The sequence below is a fragment of the Protopterus annectens genome, chromosome 12.part0 (assembly GCF_019279795.1).
Source record: "Protopterus annectens isolate FY-2018-M chromosome 12.part0, PAN1.0, whole genome shotgun sequence".
Lineage (NCBI taxonomy): Eukaryota > Metazoa > Chordata > Ceratodontiformes > Protopteridae > Protopterus > Protopterus annectens.
The window spans coordinates 941,129,951-941,147,607 of record NC_056746.1 but is presented as its reverse complement, the minus strand read 5'-3'; the positions used below and the strand labels follow the sequence as shown (position 1 = coordinate 941,147,607).

The 17,657-nt window shown below is 39.5% G+C and overlaps 1 protein-coding gene across 1 annotated transcript in view; it reads right to left on the bottom strand.

Moving 5' to 3' along the window:
- The window catches only part of LOC122816231 (piezo-type mechanosensitive ion channel component 2-like), a 1,381,906-nt gene that overhangs the window by 148,352 nt on the left and 1,215,897 nt on the right, over positions 1-17,657 (bottom strand). The window lies entirely within an intron of this gene.

Below are 17,657 nucleotides of genomic sequence, written 5' to 3'. Positions count from 1 at the left end.
ATTCTACATTTTGTGTGCATTGCTTGCTTCCTACTTAGAAATACTAACTGACAGCACAGGAGCTTGGACACCTTTTCCCCTCCAGTAAATTTATTCTTCACTTGCATGGACACAAAGCAGCTAACTGCTAATGTTCTGCATTTAGCTCAGCTAAACATTTGTAAAAATAAAGGAAAACCAGGTGAACCATATTAAAATCATTTGAACTTCTGAGCACAGATTATACCAGTTTTTGAAAAAATCACACTGTAAGGAAAAATGGCTGATGAAGGACCTAAGCAGATGAGACATAATTATGTCCTGGAGTCAGATGAGCTCTCCAAGGGAAATTTTGCATACATGCATATATATATATATATATATATATATATATATATATATATATATATATATATATATATATATTTTATATACATGCTACACACAGATACCTGCAGTCTTTCTTTCTTTCTTTTTCTTTCTTTCTTTCTTTCTTTCTTTCTTTCTTTCTTTCTTTCTTTCTTTCTTTCTTCCCTTTCATGTATCAGTACCTGCTTTGCTGTATTCAGGGATGTGGCTGAGCCTGTCCCAGGAAGCAGTGAGTATAGAGGATAGATCTAGTCTTGGTCAGGATAGTAGTCCATCTCAGAATGCATACACACTTATATGCAGTCCATCTCAGAAAGCATACACACTTATATGCAGTCCATCTCAGATTCATAGGTTCATACGTGTGTACTGGCCTAATGACCACTAGGGCCTTTTTAAGCCTAGCCATGCATCTCAAATCTCTGACAAGTTCTGGTACCCTTGATAAGTGTAAGCAGGGTCTTGGGAGGTGAACAATTTACAAGCAGAGGCCTGGGAGACAAACCATTTGAAGTCTGTCTGTGTCAGTCAGAGACATAGCAGCCAAACCAGGGATGAATTTCCTGTTCCCCATCCAATTTTCCAAGTTACACTTGAATTGAGTTAGGGAGGAACTCTGCTTCACAAGACTGGGGAGCCTGTTCTAGAGAAGGGGTAGTCTCTGGGATACATACCTGTCTCTCCAGCAGGTCCTGTTTATATCACAGGCAAGGTTTAAGTTTTCAGAACAGGTAATTCTGGTGCTGTTTCTTTTGCGGATATGCAAGCATCCATCAGGGTGAGGTCTGGCAATGCATTTTATGCCAGGCATAGATCTCCCCTCAGCAGTCTATAGGAGACAGTATATAGGGATAGAGCTTTGAGGTAGTCTGCACAGGGGTGGATGACTTCCCAAGGGGTACTTAACTAGCCACATCCAACAACTGGAATGTCCACAGAGGTTCCTCAATAAAAGAATACAGGACATAAGTTAATAAGTAAGATGTCCTATGCATTTCTTGCCCTTTAGTTTTAGTCTGTGACTCTGACACAAGTTCTTTTTCTGTGTCAGCCCTTCCCGGAGAACATTAGTGTCAGTGAGGAATTTTATGACTGCTCCTAATTTGCAATCGTCTGCAAACATGGTCAGCCAGAGGCCCTCGACATTGGTCTTGACTTTTGAGAAGTAAATGCCAAAAAGGAGTGGTCCCATGACTGAACCCTGAGAGATTCCACTTATGACTGGCCTCTTTGTAGAGGTGGACTCCAGAGTTCTAACTTCCTGTGTCCTGTCGGTGTCAGCCAGCTAGCTATCTACTGGGAGACATAAGGGTTTCTACTTAACCTCTTAAGTTTGTCAACAATGCCCGAGTAGGGTATTCTGTCTAATGCCTTGGCCAGGTCAAGGTAGGCAGTGTGAACCATTTTGTCCTCATCCGTTGTTTTTGTGACCTTGTGATGAAGGGAGATACTGCCAACACAGCTATCTGGAATTTTGTAAATAATTACATGTCATTGGGGAATATCACAATGATTTTTATAAAATGCTTGTGTTACAAAATCAAACTTATTTGTACAGATATTTGTATTGAAAAGATATTTGTATAGTGCTTGTGTTTAAAATGTATCCACAGTGTGCCCTACTGGAAGACAACAGAAATGTACATGTACTATAGTAACTGTTTAAATGTATGTCTTAACAGAGGAAACTGGAGGGTTAACCTCAGTCTAGCAAACTATAAGAAAATATCTGAAATTAAATTACTTTATAGGCAAATTACTTTACAGGCTAGGTCATAAAAGATAAATATATTTCTGTATTGTCTTTAGGGTGAACTAATTACTCGTCCTGAAAGCAGGAAGGAATGCAGTTGCTTTATGACTTCCAGCATCTGCCAAAGATCTGACGTCTATGTATTTTTACAGGTAGATGCTAAATACTGCCAGCTTCCATCAGGGGGGTTGTGCCTGGGAACTAGTGTCAGATAACAAAAAGTGATGTCATTCTGCAAGCTGTCCCAGCAGTAATATTTGAGATATTAATTTAAGAAGTCTCTTAGTGAGACAGAGCATTTTACATTCTGTCTTGGACCTGACAACAACAAGAACCATTCACCACACTTGCCTTGCTCGAAACTCTCCTTAGCATGGAGAACATCGATATCTGTGCAGTAACAGAAACCTGGTTCAAGGCTCCCGAGAGCACCCCAGCACTACCAGGTTATACCTCATGCCATGCTTTAAAACTTGGACCGAACCACAAAAGGAGGGGGAGTATCAATATTCGTCAAAGATACCCACACCTCCAGGTTGGTGGCACAGCACGAAGCATCAGAGACTATCCATGTGCAACTAACTGTGGGTAAAACTGCCTTCCAGTTTATAGCCTGCTACAGACCACCCTCCCAAACACAGGAACCCCACTTGGCCTTCCTGAGAATACTGGAAAATATGAAGGTCTCTCCAAACACCATTATATTGGGCGACTTCAACTACCCAAACATAGACTGGGAGCATTACTCTAGCTCCAACACCCTAGCCCAAAGGTTCCTAGAATTTATAAACTCAAATGCTATGGAACAACTTGTTACCACTCCCACAAGAGGGGAAAACATACTGGACCTGATCATCACCAACATGGGGACACTATGCTCCAGACCAAAAGTGTATCCCTCACTGGTAAGATCAGACCATAAACTAATCTCACTGAATATTCACATCCCGACCCCACCCCCTCCCAGAAAACCACAGTGAAAAACTTCTCTAAAGCAAATTTCACATGCCTCAAAACCGAGGCGAAATCCTTCAAAGCCCCCGGGCCTGTGGAAAATACGGCCCAGACTGCAGAATCCTTTATAAACGCATTCTATGAACACCTTCAGGAATGCATGGATCATGCAATCCCAAATAAAACCAAGACCCAATCCTCCAAAGGCAGACATCCTGTCTGGTGGACCCCAGCCATAAACAAACTATACAATAGAAGGAGGAAGCTACTACATGATAGAGCAAAATCCCAAAAAGGGAAGGCATCCCTGATCAGTATTAGCAAAAAACTACGGGCACTCATAAAATCGCCTAAGCCCAGCTTCGAGAAAAATTGCACAGGACACTAAGGATAATCACAAGGCTTTCTTTAGTTATGTTAGGAACCTGGGTGGGAATTCCCAGATATGCTCAGAAGTAGTCCAAAATGACAAAAAATACACCGAGCCCACAGACATTGCCAACATCCTAGCTGACAGGTTCAGTGCAAACTTCTCCCCTCTCCCCACCAAAAGGGCAAATATCTATCCCAACAGAGTGCTGCCCCCCTGACATCTCAGATGCTCAGGTAAGAGCCGCCCTCTCCAAAGCAAAAAACACAGCATCAATGGGACCAGATGGTGTCCCGGGCTGTGTCCTACATGAACTCCAAGAAGAGCTAAACCCAAACATAAAACTACTGTTCAATCTTAGCCTTACTACAGGATATGTACCCAAAGAGTGGCGTACAGCAACAGTGGTCCCTCTCCACAAAGGTGTGCCTCAATGGATCCTGGAAACTATCGCCCCATAAACCTGACTAGCTTGCTCTGCAAAGCTATGGAAAGGATCATCATGGACCTCATAAATAAAGATATTGGGGACCTACAGACACTGGATCCTACCCAGTTTGGCTTTGTTAAGGGCAGATCCTGCCTCTTAAACCTGGTCGATTTCTTTAAAACAGTCACCAAGGCCACTGACAAGGGGAAGGTGGTCCACACAGCCTACCTGGACCTCGCAAAAGCCTTCGATACAATACCCCACTCGGGCATTATAGATAAGCTCACCAGCTTAAATATAAACCCCTATGTCACTAGATGGGTTGCAAACTGGCTCAAGGACAGAACCCACATGGTTAGAATTCCTGGAGCCATGTCAGACTCCAAACCAGTTACAAGTGGCGTCCCACAAGGCTCAGTCCTGGGACCTCTCTTGTTCGGTATATATTTCTCGGCGGTACAGGCCAACATGGAAGGACTGTGGCTGACCAAGTTTGCAGATGACTGCAAACTGGGCGCCATAATCAACTCTCCAGCCGACACAAGCATCCTCCAAAAGGGCCTCATAGAAACAGACAACTGGTGCCAGAGCCATGGCCTCAAGCTAAACGCCAAAAAGTGTATAGTCATCCCCTTTGGCAAAAACAAAGTGCCCACAAATTACCACATAGGTGGTAATCCATTAAGTACAGAAGAAGTCATTAGGGACCTGGGGACCCAAGTTGATGTCACTCTCTCATTTGACAACCACGTGGCCAAAGTGGTTAGAAAAACATTTTATATAGCCCACCTAATCATGAAGGGATTCACATCTAGATCAGGGGAGGTCATCGTACCTCTTTACTCATCCCTCATCAGGCCCATAATTGAGTACAATGCCCCTTTTGGGATGTACCTTACCAGACACCTGCAGCAACTGGAAAGACCCCAAAAGTACCTCACCAAGAGGATCAAAGGGCTCAAACGGATGACATATGCTGCCCGGTTAAAGAAACTCCAGCTCTACTCAGTGGCATACCGCCTGCTCAGAGGTGATCAGTGATGACGTATAAAGCCATGTCCAACCCGGAATTAATGGACATGCTGCACCTCAGAAAATCCAAATCCCATCGAGCTACGCGCTCGAGAGACTTGAACCTCAGCACTGAAATAAATAGGACATGCTGGAGGGACAGATTCATAACCCAGAGGCTCCCTTCACTCTGGAATAAAATCCCAGTCCAGGTTAGGCAGAGTCCCACACTGACTCTCTTCAAGAGGAATCTTGATGAGTGGATGGGAGATCGTAGGTTTACCCCGGCTATCACTTCTGTGTCACTGTTAGACAGAGGCACAGTATACTAACCTCAAAAAAAGGCATAGCAAAATTAATTTAAAATGGGTGGCGAAAGCCAAACACACTCTGGCTAGGCTTATAAATGCCCTAGGGCAGATAGCCTAGTATGAACCTATGAACCTATGAACCTATTAGTAAGTTTTTAGGTTATAGTAATTCTCTTAGACTCAGTCAGAAATATAGTGAAGCTTAGTTTAGATATTTTTTCTTTATTTATTTGAGACTGCCCTACAATGTTGTTTTAACTATTTTATTCAACCACCAACGAACAAGAAACTATAATCCACAACCGAAAAACCAGGAATCAAGTAACTAAAAATCGTTTTTCTTTTTTGTTTTTTATTCATACAACAAATCAATTCTCCTAGTGCCTCAGCTAACAAATAGCCTTTACAGAGTAACCCCTCTACTCAAACAGGTTCCTTTTATACAAAAACACTTAAACAATTGCACAATTATTAAAACAATTACAAAATTAAACAATTGGCTTATTAAAAAGTTGTCATAAGAAACTCTTTATAAAAACTTTTCCAATCACATAAAGGGGTACATTTGAATTATTTCACAGATTCTGATGTACAGAATAAATTCAAGAGCAAGAATAGTACCATGGGCAAATTTTTTTGTGTCACAAAGATACATAAGGACATCAAGAATCCCCCGGGGCGTCCTATTGTGTTGGCAAGTGGGTATTTCACCCACAACTTAGGATGTTTTTTACATCAATTCTTGTTAAAGGAAGTAGTACAATTATTTTCTCTATATAAAAGATTCTTTTGACTTTATGGATAAGTTACGAGAAATAGCATGGGAGGAAGGAATGTATTTTCTGGTTTTGGACGTGGTTAGTCTTTATACAAATATACAATATACATCTGGTATGGAGGCTCTAGAGTATTTTCTCCGAGATAGTCCTAGATCAGTATGTTAAGGAGCCTACTTATTTTGCCTGACTAACAATATTTTTGAATTCTATGGTAGTTTATGTAAACAAATGTAAGGCACAGCCATGGGGGCGGCTTTCGCCCCCATATATGCTAATCTCTTTATGGGCCTCTTGGAAAATATGCATATTTATAGAAGTACCGTTTATAAGAAACATGTTAAGGGGTACTTCAGATTTATTGACAATCTTATTTTCATTTGTGAGGCAGGCCAGAACATGGTACAACCATTTATTGAATATCTAAATAAAAATAGGTTTTCCATGAGATTTGATGGTTTACAGGAAGGCATTAAAGTTAATTATTTGGACATTACTACTGAAGGTATAAATAATGGAAAGATAAAAACTAGAATATTCAGGAAGTTTGTTCATCAGAATCAGATGCTACATGCCTCCAGTTGTCACCCTGAACATACCTTAGTGTCTATCCCCTATGGGGAGATACTAAGGATTAGCAGATTATGCAGTGACAACCAGGAATGTGAACTGAAGGTACATAAGGCAGTCACTATGATTTTGAACAGGGGTTATGATGAATATTTAGTAAGAGAAGGCTATGATCAGGAAGGACAGTTTCAAAGGGCATAAAAGGGTAAACAGTCAAGTATCTCTTAAACTGGATTTAGATAAAAAAACTTTTTTTCATGTCTGAGTATACTCTGTTTTCTGTTAAACTGGAAAAATTAATGAAAAACTATAAAAAGAGAGGTTACATCTTTAAGAGACATTACATTTAGTTTTTCTTATCAAAGGGGACATAGTCTCAGAGATTTTTTAGTACATGGGGTTTACAGAAAACCCCTTGAACAAAGAATAGAGGAGATAAGAATGAGAGCACCTTTCAGTGTGGGGGTTGCTCCATTTGTAAATATGTGGTGGAGACTTTCCCAACTATAAATGGTAAGAAATTTCAAGTACAAAGGTCCTTCTCATGCAAAAGTATAGGAATAATTTATAGTTTAAGGTGCCCCTGTGGTAGACATTATATTGGTGAAAGTAAAAGAAGTTTAGCAGAGAGGATTAAGGAACATGTGAGAAATGTTAAAAATCAGAAATCTATAAGCCCAGTAGCTGAACATTTTAATAGATTTCATAAAGGGGATCTTAATAGTCTACAAGTTACAGTCCTAGAGCAAATTAAAACAAGTTTTCTATGTGGAGACAATATTAAATATTATTTGAGAAAAAAGGAATCAATTTTTATATTAAAATATAATACACTCCACCCAAGAGGTATGAATAAGGAATGTACTTGGAAAAGTTTTTAAAAATGAGTTTCTTATGAGAACTTTTTAATTAGCCAATTGTTTAATTGTTTTCATAATTGTTTAAGTGTTTTTGTATAAAAGGAACCTGTTTGAGTGGAAGAGTTACTCTGTAAAGGCTATTTGTTAGCCGAGGCACTAGGAAAATTGATTTCTTGTGTGAATAAAAAACAAAAAAGGAAAACGATTTTTAGTGACTTGATTCCTGTTTTTTCGGTTGTGGATTATTGTTTTAAATATTTCCTGTGGTTTTGAACTCTGATGTCACTGTGAATATAGATTTAGTATTGTCTTGTTTTTTTATTATTTATTATTACATACATTTAAACCTTTCATTCTGGCTGATCTTTGTAGAGCTACTTAAGTTTTGAGAGTACTTGCATATTTATTTGGTGACACTGTGTGGGCCACTCCTAATAGCTTTACTGTTTGTCAAACTACCATTTGTATTAATATTAGTATTACACAATAAGATTGGATGCCTCTTGTTAAAGGCCTTAAAGTAGCTGATAAGGAGTGACTGGTGGCAGTAGAAACTACCTTATAGTCTGGGCAGAAGGGGGCATAGCTAGTAAGATAAGGAGTGACTGGTGGCAGTAGAAACTGGGTCTATATCATATAATCAAAAGTTAACAATGATGAACGCTCTAAAGGGCAAAAATGCCGGAACTCGAACTCCTGATTGTGGGGGGCTGTGCCCTCCACACCTCCCGCTAAATATATATTTCAATTCCGAGATTGCACTACAGTGAGAAAGGGGCAAATTTTCCGATCTTCACTGTACTGCAATTTCAATAACAGAACTTTGAGTGCCGGCATTTTCGCTCTTTAGAGTGTTCGACATTGTCAACTTTCGATTATATGATACAGACTCGTAGAAACTACCTTATAGTCTGGCAGAAAGGGGGATAGCTATTAAACCTGTGCCAGCCTTTTCCAGGTGTGTGTGTGACTCAAACCTCAAAGAGTATGTGTGTGTGTGTGTGTGTGTGTGTGTGTGTGTGTGTGTGTGTGTGTGTGTGTGTGTGTGTGTGTGTGTGTCAGCTACTTGGGCAGGGACATGAAGCAATGGTTGGACAGAGAGGATGATGGAGGTCTTGGTTTGGTCACTCAACTAAGATCTCAACTCTATAGCTGTGCCACTGGAGAGTCTTATTGAGGATCTGGAGAAAGAGTGTGAAACCAGCCCCGGACTGACTGTGGTCTCTGTGTGCTCTTAAAGGAAATTGCACTTGATGCAGAGAGCTGCATCTGTAAATAATCTGTGTGTATCTGTTGTCCTCACAGTGACTATCCCCTTCTGTTGCCAGTGGTGAGGATTGAGGCTCCTTGATTACTGGTCCAGTGGTGGGTCATCACATATCCTTTCACACAAGTCCACCAGGTTGAGTAGGCATGACCTGCCTTTGACAAAGCCAAACTGAGTTGGGTCCAGTATCTTTAGGTTTCCTATGTCATGATCATATCAATGATAATTCTTTCCATGGCTTTGCATATGAGACTAGTGAGACTTATTCATCTGTAGTTTCCAGTGTTTGTAGATGGCCTACCTTTGTGCAGAGGGATGATTGCTGCTGTTCTCCATTCATAAGGCAACTGTTAAATAGCAATTCCAGAGGTCCTGATATGTCATGTTTCATGCTATTTAGAAGGCATTCTGGGATATTGTTTGGGCCCATCAATGCAGTGTTTTTGGCCTTAGAGAGAGTATCGAGGACCTGCTCCCTAGTGGTAACAGTTATATTTGATGGTATTTCCTGAGGGGAGGTTAAGGGGTAGAGAGCAGTAAATTACAGCTGAATTTATCTAACAGTAGGTTTGCTATATCATCTAGCTCAGTAGAGGTTGCTCCACTAAAAATGAGTTCTGCACGCAAATGTGTATTGCCTTTCAGGCTGTTGACATAGCTAACGAATGCCTTGTGGTTCTCCTTGTCCTAGGAGGCAAATTTACCTCAAATTTCACTTTGGTAGAGTGTATTTTTCCTCTGAGCTGTTTGTTTAGTTTGATGAGAGTGCTGTTATCCTTTTATTAGACAGCATATGCACATATGCAGTCCACCCCAGAATGCATATGCACTCATATGCAGTCTGTCTCACAGTGATCTTAGCAGAACACATAGACACTCGTATGCAGTCCATCTCAGGACGCATACACACTCGTATCTTGTCCATCTAAGAATGCAAACACACTCATATGCAGTCCATCGCAGAACACATACACATCGTATGCAGTCATCTCGGAAAGCACACACACTTTTATGCAGTATATCTCAGAATGCATACACACATATCCAGTCCATCGAAGAAAATTTACACACTCATATGTAGTTTTATACCTTTAGGAAATTTAAATGTAATGTATCACCATTTCATCTATGCACATGTCTACTGAATGTAAGAAGAAAGTAGAGACCCCAGTTCAAACTCATATGCGCAAAGATGAAAGAGAGGGCATACAGACTAGCCTTGAACAGGACTACCCAGTGTATGAGTGTGTGTGTGTGTGTGTGTGTGTGTGTGTGTGTGTGTGTGTGTGTGTGTGTGTGTGTGTGTGTTTGTGTGTGTGTGTTTGTGTGTGTGTGTTTGTCTGTGTGTGTGTGTGTGTGTGTGTGTGTGTGTGTGTGTGTGTGTGTGTGTGTGTGTGTGTGTGTGTGTGTGTGTCTGTGGCTCAGGTGTAAAGTGTATGCTTTGGATGGATAGTGCCTAGTTTGGTCCCCATCAACCCCATAGTCTGGACAGTTTAGTTTATGAACAACTCTTTCATTTTCATGTCTGGGTTTGATTTCCCCCCAATTTGCAAGTTTCCTTGCAAACTATGTGACTCTGCTCAAGTCACTTAACTGAACAGTGCTCCTAGGTCTAGGAATATGTGATCCAGGTGGCTTAGGAAATAAAATTCAAATTAAGGGCAAACAGCACTGATACCAAGGTCAGTTTGGCAAGTCTCTGAACTGCAGTTGGTTCACATATTCAGCTGTTAAGTGAAAGGTTATTTGTCTGAGCTCATGCTATCTTTTTGAATGAGACATACTAGCTTAATTGGGACAACACTAATCTGAAGATCGAAAGGTCTGTGGTACACTCCTATATTTTGGCCATGAATGCCTTTTTGTCTGCAGTTAGTACAGAGGATTAAGGCCGTGAGCTGTTAACAGACTGCTTCCTGTATATAAAGGTATAAGTGTCTCAGCAACCATCTGCCTACAGTATAACTGTGTGCAATTCTGAGCAACTCGCCTAACCAAACAGTACTTTGGGGTAATTAGGAAATTGTGCTGGCCTCCTCAGTGGTCTCCTGAACTGTAACTACCCGTGAATCGTTTTATATCTATATATATATATATATATATATATATATATATATATATATATATATATTTTTTTTTTTTTATATATACACACGATTGATAGATCTAAATATGTACACACACAAATCACAAATATATATGTATGGATCTAGTGTTAAAAAATTATAACATTTTTTTAGAAGACTTACCCAAATTAATAGTAATTGGACTAATTCAATAAGTCACATCCACAGTGATGTTAGCAACACCAAGTCAGTGTAACATCACACTTGGGTAAGACTCTAACACAAACATATATAAGCTAACATCTAAAAGGTACTTTAAACAAGTTCTGCTGGTACTCCCAGCATCAGCTATCACCAGTGATAACTTTAAAGTCCTGCTAACGTAGTCGTTATAAAGGAAGGGTTCAGTATTTTTTAGGTAACATATACATTTTCCTTTTATGACACCACCAATAAAGAGTATATGTTCTGTGCCCCCCCAACCCCGTTATACCCCATTATAGTACTTTCTGTATAATTTTATTCTTTGAACTCTGGCCTAGATTCTTCTGTTTTCATTTATTCTACTGTTAGACACTGACAGAACTGTGAGACACTTGTTAAAAATGACTACACTAAGGAAATATCAAAGGCTCAGCAAAGCAGAGAAAATAATTAGGAACATGACCGTGATCATGTGGTGCAATTTTGTATTGCTTTCCTTTGAAGAGATATAACATAAAACCAAACACAGATGATGACAAAATTGGTTAAATTAGACTATAACACTTAAGGTCACAACTGGTCAAATCCAGATGAGGTAGGAATATTTTCATGTATGTTCCCTGTTTAAAGAAATTACAGCTCAAGGTTGAATGGTGTTTGTGCAGAAGAATGGTGCCTGCGTTTATTATTTATTTCACTGAGTACAAAAACTTAGTTTACAGGCTGTGTTAGTGTCTCACATTGCAAAAAAATGCATTAATAAACAGTATTCCAAGCACATCTGCATTTTAATAGTACTAAATAGGTTAATTATATTAAATGCATTTGTGCATCTCAGTTAAGATACTTACAGCCACTGTAATGAGGCATCTTTTCTTCTATTTTTCAGAGACAGAAATCATGCAACACATAAGATACAGCAATAGATTTTGTATATTCTGCAGTGTGTTACACATGTACATCTCCTCCAGCATAAATTAAACTCATGGTTCAGTTGTCTGCACCATTTCTAAACCAACAGTGGAAGATGACTGCACATTTAAATTAAACGTAATATCTAATGATGCAGCATGAACACTTTTTACAAATGAATGGCCATGGTAAGCGGTCCTATAAATAAATAAAGAACAAATTAACTTTGCAGTATTAGACTGTGGGTTTTGTTTTTTGCAAAATGACCACCTAAAGTCAATGGTTAGCCTGTTTGCTGTTAAGTGGCATGCATTGTAGTAGCGGACTTTCATTGCTGCTAGGAATGTAGCTTCTTGACAATAAAAACCTTGCATCAACTGCCACCTAGTGGTTACAGAATCCAGTATTGGTTAATTTGTTAATAGATTTGGGAGGAATGACTTCCCTTTACTTTTAATCAGTTATTTATCTGTTTATTTATTTTTTGACGTCTTTGTTAGTGCCACTATGACTGTGACCTTTTTTTCAAGGGTGATCCAAGGTGGTATTTATACTGACTAGGGGACATATCATCAAGGCCCTGGGGAAATTACCCTACTGTTTTTGCTAGTAGGCACTGAAAAGTAGTGCTAGATTGGGGGGGGGGGGGATACAAACTCTAACTGATGGCAGTACTGATAAGGAAAGTATGGCATCTTTAGTGCATGCTAAGATTCCAGTTAATGTGCTGTATAAAGGAGGTTTAGGTGACACCACTTTAATTATCTGCTAAATAAAGAGGAGCCTGCAGGTGACAACATTCTATCTTCAATATATGTTATGGTTATGGAACCGTGTGATACTGTGTTGGAAGGAACTGAGAAGCAAGAATGTGTTTCTGGTAAGATAACTTTGAGACCAGAAAAGAGGAAGGAAGGAAGTGCAGTTACGAGAAACTGAAAGCGTAATGTAGTCAGAAATGCTTTCAAATAATACGGCTCTCAGCCTGCTCATAGGCCTTAAGCTGAAGTATTAGCTGAAAGGGAAAAATGGGTAGAGGAGCATTTAAAGCAGTAAAAAATGGTAAATATAAAATCAAAATAAAAAAAGAATCTTCCAATAAACAGATACTTTGGGACATATTGATGGAACCAAGGGTGCAGCCAGGCGTACACTTTATATTTTACAGTGTAAATTTTTCTTTGCATCACTCAGAAACATTGTAACTTTTTACAGGCCAGATTATTTTTCAACTATCTAAATTAACGCCTCAAACAGGAAGAAGTACATAACTTGTTTACAGTGAGGATTGCAAATCTAAAAACAATATCCTTGATAGTTTTACTGGGAGACACTGAAAATGAGTACATTTATTAACTGCAAGGGGCAACATTTTGAAATATGTGTTTAGTTTTTTGAAGTGCCAGATGGGTTGGGAGGGGGGGCAGTAAAAGGAGTTCACAAGTACAAAATGGAATTTTATGGCTGTACCTCTGGATGGAACCCTTAAATTTTAGGGCTCCAGAAATACACTTGGTACTTCACCCGTCTACATATACTTGTTCTGATGTGACTTTTGAATCTTTCTAGTTGTTGGAAAAATTTCTGATTTTGGTGAACAAGAAAAAGAGATCTTTTCCTATGGAATGATTTTGTGTTTGCTGGTAAAAATGTGCAAAATAAGAAAACAGCGACTGCAATTTAGAATGGACGAGGTAACTGAAAATGAAATTAGAAATATTCTTCACATCGAATATGTCCTTGTACTGAAACTGTTGCAAGTAAAAATGATCTAAGATGTTTATTGCTGGGCATGGACACAAATGTTACAGTTTCAAACACTGTGGGGTGGAAGTGCTGGGGACCATGGGAAAGGAAGACTTTTCTAGAATCACTGTATTAATAACAAATGCTGAAACTAGGGTACTGGGTATGACTATTGACTCCAGGGAGAAAAAATGGTGACTGAGGTGGTAGAAATATTTCTGAGCTGTACAGGATTAGTATAAAAGGAATGTAGTGAAAATGTTGTGGTAGTTATTTTACAAAGAATGTTATTGAAGTGTTAGAGGTAGAATCTGAAGGTTGGGAAGTTTGGGTAAATAAGAGAAGTAGTACAAGTATGGAAGAAAATATATTTAATTGATTCAGTTGTATTATGGAACTTAGCTTATTTAAGAAGAATATTCATGCTTCCTCCTGTAAGAGATAAGGGGTTACTGGCAACTGTTTTTGGAGTAATATGAGGATCAAACCTGAGTCCAATAAGGGTAGGTATTGTATAATAAAACAGAGGGGGGGTTAGGTATAAAGAATCCACTATTATAGCTGGTTTCATTAGATATGTATTGGCTGTTAAGGAAGATAATATATGGGAAACCAAATGAGACAGGAAGGCTTCTGTAGGAAGAAATATGTGGAACTCTGGAAAATAATAGGGAAATAGAAAAGTAAAGAGTTGGTTATTGATGGATACATAGGCAAGTATTATAAAAAACAATTGTTATGGAAAACAGATTTGAAAAGTTTACCTGAAAAAAAGGAGCACAATAGTATCAGCAAGTGATGGAAAAGTTAAGTGTAGCAAGGGTGGGGGAAGGGGGCAACTGCCCTGAATGCAAACTGTTACGGAGTGCATTTGGCACTGTTTGAAAAGCTGCTGGCCACTCCCTTCAAACAGTAAATGTAAGTGGCTGCATTTGTGATTGTGACTACTTAAATGACTGCCAGTGTTTGGCTTGCTCTATGTGGACATGATCAACATTGTGTAAGGGTTGCCATTTGACCCTAGACTTGCAAGTCTTAAGAAATACCGGAAATTAAATGTTTCCAATACTGATTACAGATTTGCAAGTATAACTGGCAACTTTTATACAGTACTGATCAGATCCATGTGTGTGTGTGTGTGTGTGTGTGTGTGTGTGTGTGTGTGTGTGTGTGTGTGTGTGTGTTAGGAACTCTAGCTCTTTTCTACAGTTAATGAAAGTATGCTGCATAATAGCTCTTTGCTTCTTACCTATTTTGTACATCCTCTTCTCTGGAGGACTTTTTTTGTGTTTTCAGTATGGTAAAGGGGTATCAGATGGGACATGGGGACTTTGCCAGGTGCACCAGATGGCCTTGCTATGGAAAAATATTACTATGTTGAACTTCAGTTAGAGTTAAAAGGGGAGACAAAGGAAGTAATAAAGATAATACAGAAATGGCTGGAAGGAATTTGGCTATAAAAACATTTATTTATTTATTTTTATGGCGGGTCATGTTGAAGAGTTATTGCTTGTTAAATGGCTAATTATGTGTAAACAGCAGCAATAATGAAAGTGTCATGCTTGTGGAGAAGAAGAAACTGAACTCATGTCCACTTTAATTTTATACTTCTCCCTACCAAGCCTGTTTAGACCTCTAGCTGCACCTCCTTGATTCCCCACTTGCTCCCCTCTAGGCTACCCTGATGTAAATCTTGTCAGATGGACCACTCAGACTACATTGGGAGTTGAACTTGTAATACTCTTTTAGTAGTGTCACGTAGCAGTGACAGTAGTAACATTGGATATATCAGTAGGCACGCAACAGTGACAATAGTAACATATGGTATATCAGTAGGCAAGTAGCAGTGACAATAGTAACATATGGTATATCAGTAGGCACGCAGTAGTGACAATCATAACATATGGTATATCAGTAGGCATGCAGTAGTGACAATAGTAACATATGGGATATCAGTAGGCATGCAGTAGTGACAATTGTAACATATGGTATATCAGTAGGCAAGTTGCAGTGACAATAGTAACATATGTTGTCAGTAGTGACATAAGTAACATACAGTATAGCAGTGACAGTAGTAACATATGGTATATCAGTAGGCATGCAGTAGTGACAATAGTAACATATGGTATATCAGTAGGCACGCAGTAGCAACAATAGTAACATATGGTATATCAGTAGGCACGCAGTAGTGACAATAGTAACATATGGTATATCAGTAGGCACGCAGTAGTGACAATAGTAACATATGTTGTCAGTAGTGACATAAGTAACATACAGTATAGCAGTGACAGTAGTAACATATGATATATCAGTAGGCATGTCGCACTGGCAATAGTAACATATTGTGCCTTTTGATTTTCTTGATAAGAAAACGCTGCAGGCTCTGAAGCTGAGCCATGTCCTTACAGAAGTACATACCAAGTGGACCATTATAGTCTTATGGGTTTGATGTAGTAGAAGCGACAAGTGTTGACTCCTTTGATCTGGAAGAAATCCTTCTGGTGATTGATCTGACATAGTAAAAGGATTTTCTAAAAACAATGGACACTTGGCAGTCAAAGGATAGTGTGTCAGTGAAAATGCCTGTGTCACTAATGGCTGAGTTAGCTTTCAGTGAGGTGTCACCTGTATGGTAGGTGCATGGGAGCCTAGTTTTGTTTAAGGACACAATACTGCATTTCCTGGCATTTAGTTTTAGGCTATGGTCCAGGCACCACTTATTTGTGCAAGTTAATTCCATCTGAAGAATTTGGAAGTCTGATGAAGTTAATGAGAGCTCCTAGCTTGCAGTCATATGTAAACCTGGTCATCCACAGGCGTTTGATGTCAGAGAAGTGGTCGTAGGACTGAACCCTGGAGGACATAGCTGGTAACTACTCGCGTTATTTGTAGTTAGTGTTGCAGTATTGAGTCTTGGGTCTTCTGCCATGCAGAAGCTGGCAACCAAATCGATTTTGAGTCTTCGCATCATCGTTAGCCGAGGTATGTCCTAAGACAGACATCTGGATGTCATAGTGTAAGCAGGATGTCTGTTGGTACAATAGTCATTTCTTTATAACTGTGCAGTCTGTGCTTCATTTGTATTTAAAATATTTGTAGTCAGTCGGTTGGATTGTCTTTTTCGAGTCAGATGAGTACCCTGTTGGGGACTTTCCTCTCAATTTAATGTTAAAAAGTCAACAGTTGCTTGTAGTGTGGGACACATAGCCTGCATAAAAATTTTCTGTCATTTTATCTTTTCTGCTTATGGCCCCAGCATGACATCTGTAATTGTCCCGACTGCTAAATTCCATGCAAAAATCTCTTAAGTATAGGACTGAGGTATTAGCTGCCCGTTATGGGGTCCTCTGCTTCATTTCCTCTGTTAGCATCAAAGCCCACAGCTACCTCTGGGTTTTTGCAAAAAACAGCCAGCATCATTCCGAAGAAATGGAAAGACAAAAAAATCAAGGACTCAGAACTTTTCAGTGAAGTTCTAAATCTAGTTCTCAATTCACTTGACCTAGGTGAGGCACCTTTGCAGCCTCCTGGTCTGGTGACTCCTTGGCTTGAATTCTTTGGGAGGTTGTCATTGTTTTTGGCCTACCTACCACTGTTACCACTACACAGATATTGTCAGACTTGAGGTTGCTGAGCAGGTTTAACTTCTGACGTTCAGGCTGTGGGTCTCAGCTATTCAGACCGTAACCAAAGTGTCAGTTGGACACCACAATATCTCAGTTTGTCACAAAGTTCGCAGATGACTGCAAACTGGGAGCCATTATTGAATCCCTAGATGATGTGGATATTCTATAAAAGAGCCTTACAGAAACAGATGCTTGGTGCCAGAGCCATGGGCTCAAGCTCAATGCCAAGAAATGTATACTTATCCCCTTTGGGAAAAAAACATGTACCCGTGAATTACCACATAGCTGGCAGTACACTAAACACCGAAAGTGTGATAAGAGACTTAGGGACACAGGTGGACAGTGGTCTCACCTTTGATAACCACATCGCCACAGCAGTCAGGAAATCTTTTTATGTGGCACACCTCATCACTAAGAGCTTTTTGTCCAGAAATCCAGAAAAAAGGATGTCAT